The 6,451-nt window shown below is 48.2% G+C and overlaps 1 protein-coding gene across 6 annotated transcripts in view; it reads right to left on the bottom strand.

Annotated features, from left to right (window-relative positions):
• Window positions 1-4,781, bottom strand: part of Cflar (CASP8 and FADD like apoptosis regulator) — a 51,998-nt gene extending 47,217 nt beyond the window's left edge. The window contains exons 1-2 of one of the 6 annotated variants that reach the window (XM_076550345.1): window positions 4,622-4,761; window positions 3,699-3,778 (exon numbers count right to left, since the gene is read on the bottom strand). The gene's annotated coding sequence lies outside the window, so the exon portion shown is untranslated. Of the gene's footprint in view, window positions 1-1,965; window positions 2,335-2,776; window positions 3,009-3,646; window positions 3,779-4,621 lie in introns of those variants that run through there. The other 5 variants (XM_006975046.4, XM_042260325.2, XM_006975045.4 and 2 more) reach the window with 5 other exon arrangements.
• Window positions 4,782-6,451: the final 1,670 nt, after the last annotated feature.

Consider the following 6,451-nt stretch of genomic DNA (forward strand, 5'->3'; position numbering starts at 1 on the left):
GTCAGCCCAGTCAAGGTCGTGTGTGTAACATCTCACTGCTCTGGGTTTTCCTATTCAGAAATGGGGAGTCCAGTCAGCAGAGGGAAATTAAATACCCAACATTGTTCTGACTTCTGCAAGGGAGTTGTGATGACCTGTCAGGGGCTTTGGTGGGCTCCCCTAAGACCTAGAGGTGTTTGAGAGAGAGGTCTGTTGAGAACCTACCCTTTAAAACAAAGATCTGAGTGACTTTAAAAACTGCTTTTCAGCATGGGGGTACACACCTGTAATTATAGGAGTAGAGTGCTGGAGGCAGGAAGATCAGGAGGTCAAGGGTGGCCCAGGCTCCAGGAGACTCGGTCGCAAACAAAAACAAAGACTGCTTTTGAAAGCTTCAAGAAGAACAGTTTTGTTTTTTCAAAGACCACATACGTATAAAGGCAAAGGAAGTTAAAAAAAAAAAATCACAGGCAGATGAAGCTCTGGTTCCTACTTACGAAATGAGGTAACTAAAGGAAGTCGTCTACTCCAAAGCACACTAAGCCTTGGAAGAAGTGGCTAGGACAGCAAGAGTTTTCGATTGCACTGAAAAACTGAGATATTAGCTATAGATCAAAAACACTGACGGACCTGGGTTAGTGGCTCACGCCAGTAATCTTAGCACATGGGAAGCTGCGGCAGGAGGATTTGGAAAACTCAAGGCCAACCTGTGCTATGTGGTGACTTGCAGGCCAGCCTGGGCTATAGTGCAATGCAATGCTATCTTAAAAAAGATACTACCTTCTTCACCTGAAGCATGCACTGCAGAAGACACACTCTTGAGTTTGTGGTGAATCTGATACCAAGTTGGCAGAACTTAATTCTTCCAATGGACACAAGCAGAGAAAACACAGAAAAGGGAAAATAACAAAGCTAAGGTTTTTTTGCTGTTGTGTTGTTCTGGCACTAAATGGCCAGATAAAGAAAAAGCAACTGTGAGAGCCAGCCATCAAAGGAGCATAAATACAGAATAAGGTACAAAGAGCACAAGGGTGCAAGGTTACCTGGAAAGAAATGATTCGGGAGAACACACACACACAACACAGTCTTTTTCTTTCAAGTGTGACACAAAATTAGAAAGAATTCCCCAGTGCTAAGAACTGAAGAGGAAGGGAAAACAAAAATCAGGGCAAATGAAACAGTTTGTAGAGGTCCCCATTCTCAAGTGACCATTGCAGGAAAATGGGAAAGGGGGGTAACGATACCACCACCATCAGTTCTGAAAGACAGTTTAAGAAAGAACATCATACAAGAGTAAGTGGGGAGGCCTGGGGGAGACGAAATACTCCTTATTTTTTTTAAAAAAGCCAACAGACTGTAGTTGAGCACACCAATGTGTAAAAGGCTGAAAGAACCTGCAACCTTTGGCTATCTCTAGGGAATGGACTCATGGGACAGGGTCGGGTCTCTGTCTACTTCGCAAGCACTAATCCCAGGAACTTGCCTGAAAGGTTTTGGATATTAAACTGCAAAGTATGAAGTGTCTTGCCCACAAAGTATGAAGGGGACGACTATGATGCTCCTGAGGGTGGGGTGTCAAGTCTCAGAGGTGAAGGTCAGCGAGGGCATTAAAACAGTGCTTCTTGCTTCAGAAATTTAAGGAAAACTAAAATGCCGGATTACAGGGGAAAAAAAACATGTACCATGTCCAGAACTGTCCTCTGCTCAGAGCAGCTCACTGGTTTAACAAGTAGGCATTTGAGTCCAGTAACGACTGTAATTTAATCAGTCTTTGGCCCCTCTCCAAGAAAGAACCAGATTTGAATTTAAAGGTGCCACAAGTCTGGAGGTGCTGTGAGTGGGTCCCCCAAAAACTCAGAAGGGACCAAGGGTGGGACGGGAAATGAAGCCTTTCCTGCATTCACCAGGGGACAGCTCCCTCAATGTCCCAAGTCCCTGGGGGAGCAGACAGGATAGGAGGGAACACCAGGGTCTCAGTTTACTCACGCCGGGCCGTCGCCGGCTCATCCCACTCAACAGTAGCCCAGAATATCGCCTGTCCTCGCCGGAGACCTCCAGAAAACTGGACGGAACGAGACACTGGAAAGAACACAGACATCAGGAGACGGCCTCTCCGGGCAGGAGTTCTGGAAAGTCTGCCTGCAGAGCTGGCCTCAGCTGCCAGCCAAGTCCAACCGGTTCACGAACGCTGGCACCCGCCCAGCACAAAGGACATCGTCCTCTTCCAGTGACCTGAGAGGTCTCCGGAGGGATGCGCACGGCCCCCAGACCCCAGAGACTGAGCAAAGGCCATGCTGGATCCCAAGACCCTAACAGAAAGCCCGTGAAGAGGGAAGGAAATCCACAAAACCAAACCCGCTTCCGCCTCGGCTGTCAAAACGGACCACCCACCCACGACCCCTCCCAGTGCCACGCCTACTCCCCGGGAGGAAGGAACACCCCCGAGCCTGGGGTTTAGGTTAACAAGTGATGACGTGCCCAAGAACCTCAAATGTCACCAAAAACTAAGTACAATATAAAACCTCTAGAAACAGCCATTTCAGCGGAGTGTGGTGACGCACGCCCAGCTTTTTTACTTTGTACTATTATTTTTTTTATTTTTATTTTTTTGTTGGGAGATTGCTGAAGAGGGAAGATCACAAATTGGGGGCCATCCTGAGCTACATAGTAAGACCCGGTCAAAAAAGAAAGGCCCATTTTTACCCAGGTCACTCTACACAAAGGCTACAAGTAAAAAGAACTGTTGACCAAAAAAAAAAGAAAGTTCCGGTAAGGAAAACATTCAGAACCCACTTACAGCTAGGCGGGGGTGGTAAGACCGGGCAAGCTAGTACAGAGGTTCCTCCGTCCTCAGTTCTTGCTGAGGCCATTTCAAGTTTAACTGGAATTTGGACTCTTGGATGGAGAATCCCACGGAAAATTGCCCAACTCTATTCTGGGAACCCAAGCTCGAGGTGCCCCAGCTAGCTTAGCTTTCTGTTAACCGGCCCGCTTGTGCAAAGCAAACCTCCCCTTCCAGCTAACTGCTTATCTTAGCCAAACTGCTTGCTTAAGCAGAGCGCCAAGCTCCACCCCTACCTCCAAGTCCCGCCCCCAGCTGCCTAGTGAGCTGCTAGGACAATGTCTCTGCCTTCAAACACCCGGTGCTGGGGACATTTGGAGCCACACTTCCTGTCCTGAGTGCCTCAGTGTAGTCCCAGCTGGCTGGAATAAAGACTTTCAATGGCTATAAACTACGGCTGAGTGAGCTCCCGGGAACAGTCGCCAACAGTGGCACACACCTTTAATCCTCGCAATGTGATCAGGAGGCAGGGGCAGGTGGATGGATCCCTGTGAGTTCGAGGCCAGCCTGGTCTACATAGTGAGTTCACGGACGGCCAGAGCTACACAGAGAGCCTTGTCTCAGAAAACCAAAACATAAAAATAAATAATAGCGTGCTCACAAACCAAGGTTGTTTGTGATATGGGAGAGCTGAACCTTTTGTTTTGTTCAGAATCTTCTAACTGTGTGTGTGTGTGTGTGTGTGTGTGTGTGTGTGTGTGTGTGTGTGTGTTGGAGATATCTAGAGAGATATCATCCCTGTTGGTTAAGGCCTGCCTTATGTGACCCCCCCCTCCTGACCCCACCCCCTCTTAGAGTAAGAGCAAATTTCAAAGGTTAACTAACCTGAAAGGATTTATTGAGCCCTTGAGTTCACTTCCAGCTCACCAGAATTTACTGTGAATAACAGTGGCCTTTGTTTTACGGCATTCCTTTGTTAATGTTCAAGCGAACTTGCCCTCCCATGCAAATCCAGACCTGGTTAATAAGAGAAAACATCTTGAAACCATCAGAATCCGGCCCATCTGAAGTGGGTGAAGAGTTGCAGGATCAGGCTTACTTTAAGGGGTAGGTAGATAGATAGATAGATAGATAGATAGATAGATAGATAGATAGATAGATAGACAGATAGATAGATATAAGATAGCACTGAATTCTCAATTCCCAGGGGAAATGCTACTGGTCATTTGTCAACAATGTCAACAATGCTAAGTGCTTTGGGAAATAGCCAAGGCGCTTCACTATGCTCTTGAAAGTCAAACTTCCAAGCACTGAGTAAACAAACGCACACAACAACTCAGAAAATGCCCCCTTTCATTTCAACTTTTCAAAAACTGGTAGTTTGGACAGTTCAACTCCAGGAAATGAGTAACTCCCCAAGATGTTTGCGCAAGACTATTGTGGCTTGCCCAGCATAGTTCATCTTCAAGGGTGCTCCCTCCTGTCCTCCGGATGCTCTCTCTACAGTTCCGGAGTGCACAAGGGTCCTTTAAGGGCTATTTCCACTCGGGCAGGGGGCTGTCACCACCTGCGGCCGCCCTGCTGGGGACCGCAACGTAGGAGGGGCGAAGCCGCCCTGGACTGCGCTCGGAGCCGAGGAGGCGGGGACCCGGGCTCCCGGTGCCCAGTCCAGGCCGGTGCGGGCGAAGGAACTGCAGTCCTCAGTGCCCTCGCCGGGCTCCGCCCGCGGTCCCCCGGGCGCCAGCGCGCGGCTCGCAGCGGCCTCCCGGGCCGAGCCAGGGTGCGCACCGCCGGGGTGGGGGTGGAGGGGGTGGTAGTAGCGCGTGTGGCGAGCGGGTTTCCACCGCGCAGGTCACGTACCCGTCTTGCCCCAGGTGGCGCCTGGGTGGCTCAGATCTCCGAGACTTCGCTCCGGTTGTCCGGTCTGCGCAGGCAAGATGGAGACACACACGGAAACCGAAAGCTGGCTGCGAGCCGACGTGGCAGCAGGCGCGGCTTCCCTGATCTCCGGCGGCCTCGCAGCCTGGGGAGAAATTAGATTCTATCTGGGCGGAGGTGGCCCATGTCTTTAATCCCAGCACTGGGGAGGCAGAGGCAGGTGGATCTCTGTGAGTTCGAGGCCAGCCTGGTCTACAGAGTGAGTTCCTGGGAAGCTGTTACCCAGAGAAACTCTTGTCTCGAAAAATCGAAAAAAAGAAATTAGATTCGGTTGGACTGAGCCATCCTGTGTGTGTGTGTGCGCTGGGGACCGAACTCAGGTCCTCTGCCAGAGCTGTAAGCACCATAACCGATGAGTGGTCTCCTTAGCCCCTTACTTGATTATAAGGACAATAAAAGGGTTTTGGCTAGATATGCATATCACTTTTATTTTAATTTGTAGAAATGTTTAAAATACAGAAAAACACCAAATAGCAAACATCTGTTATTTTCGATCACTCAGAACTGAACGTGTGTGCCTCCTTTCTCATCCTTTCTCATTCGGTGGAATCATGGGGGGTGGGGGTGGATTGGTGGCCAGCAAGCTTCCTGCTCCCTTGTTACCTTCTATTCCTTACTTTCTATTCTCCCAGTTCCCTCTTGACTCCCAGTAATGTATCTAAGAAGAAGCCATACTTTTTTTTTTTTTTTTTTTTTTTTGGTTTTTCGAGACAGGGTTTCTCTGTGTAGCTTTGCGCCTTTCCTGGAGCTCACTCGGTAGTCCAGGCTGGCCTTGAACTCACAGAGATCCGCCTGGCTCTGCCTCCCGAGTGCTGGGATTAAAGGCGTGCACCACCAACGCCCGGCAAAGCCATACTTTTTAAATGACTGGGACATTGACTATTGACTGATAAGTTAGCTAGTGACTCACCATCTCCTAACTTGGAGCAGAGGCAGGAGGATCAGGCATTCAGAGCCACTCAGGGCTACCTAGAAACTTCAGGGCTAGCCTGGGCTATATAAGATTTTGTCTAAAAAACAAAGACATAGGCTAATAAATCATCTTTCTTTAGATTTAAAGAACCCAGGATGTCTGGTAATCTTCATATAACATCAGAATCTTACCCTTTTTTGCTTTATTTATGAATTTTTATTTGTATTTATTTATTTACTATGTATACAGTGTTCTGCTTGCACACCAGAAGAGGGCACCAGATCTCACTATAGAAGGTTGTGAGCCACCATGTGGTTGCAGAGAATTGAACTCAGGACCTCTGGAAGAGCAGTCAGTGCTCTTAACCTCTGAACCATCTCTCCAGCCCAAATTTTTGAAATTTTCTTAGATATAGTATATTTTTATTATATTCTTTCCTCTCACTAAACTCCCCCCAGATCCTCCCCACACCCTACCCACCCAACTTTATGTTCTTTCTCTCTCCCCCAAATGACCCCAAAGCAAAAAAAAAAAAAAAAAAAAAAAATCCAAACAAAGAAAAGCTAATAAACCAAAAAAATCCCAAAGCAAAACAGCACACCCAGAATGAGAGAGACAAGATTCTGTTTTGTGTTGGTCCATCACTCCCACGCATGGGGGTGTGACCGGGTAACACTCCCGCTGGAGAAAACTGATTATCTCTTTCCCAGCAGGTATCAATTACACACAGCTTCTTGGTTAGGTGGAGTCCCTTGGTGTCCAGTCCCCTTCTCAGTGCTGGGATTTTGTCTGTTTTGAGCCTATGCGGGTCTTGTGCATATTGCCAAAGCCTTTGTGAA

Source organism: Peromyscus maniculatus, chromosome 13 (genome assembly GCF_049852395.1).
Source record: "Peromyscus maniculatus bairdii isolate BWxNUB_F1_BW_parent chromosome 13, HU_Pman_BW_mat_3.1, whole genome shotgun sequence".
In the NCBI taxonomy this organism is placed as follows: Eukaryota; Metazoa; Chordata; class Mammalia; order Rodentia; family Cricetidae; genus Peromyscus; species Peromyscus maniculatus.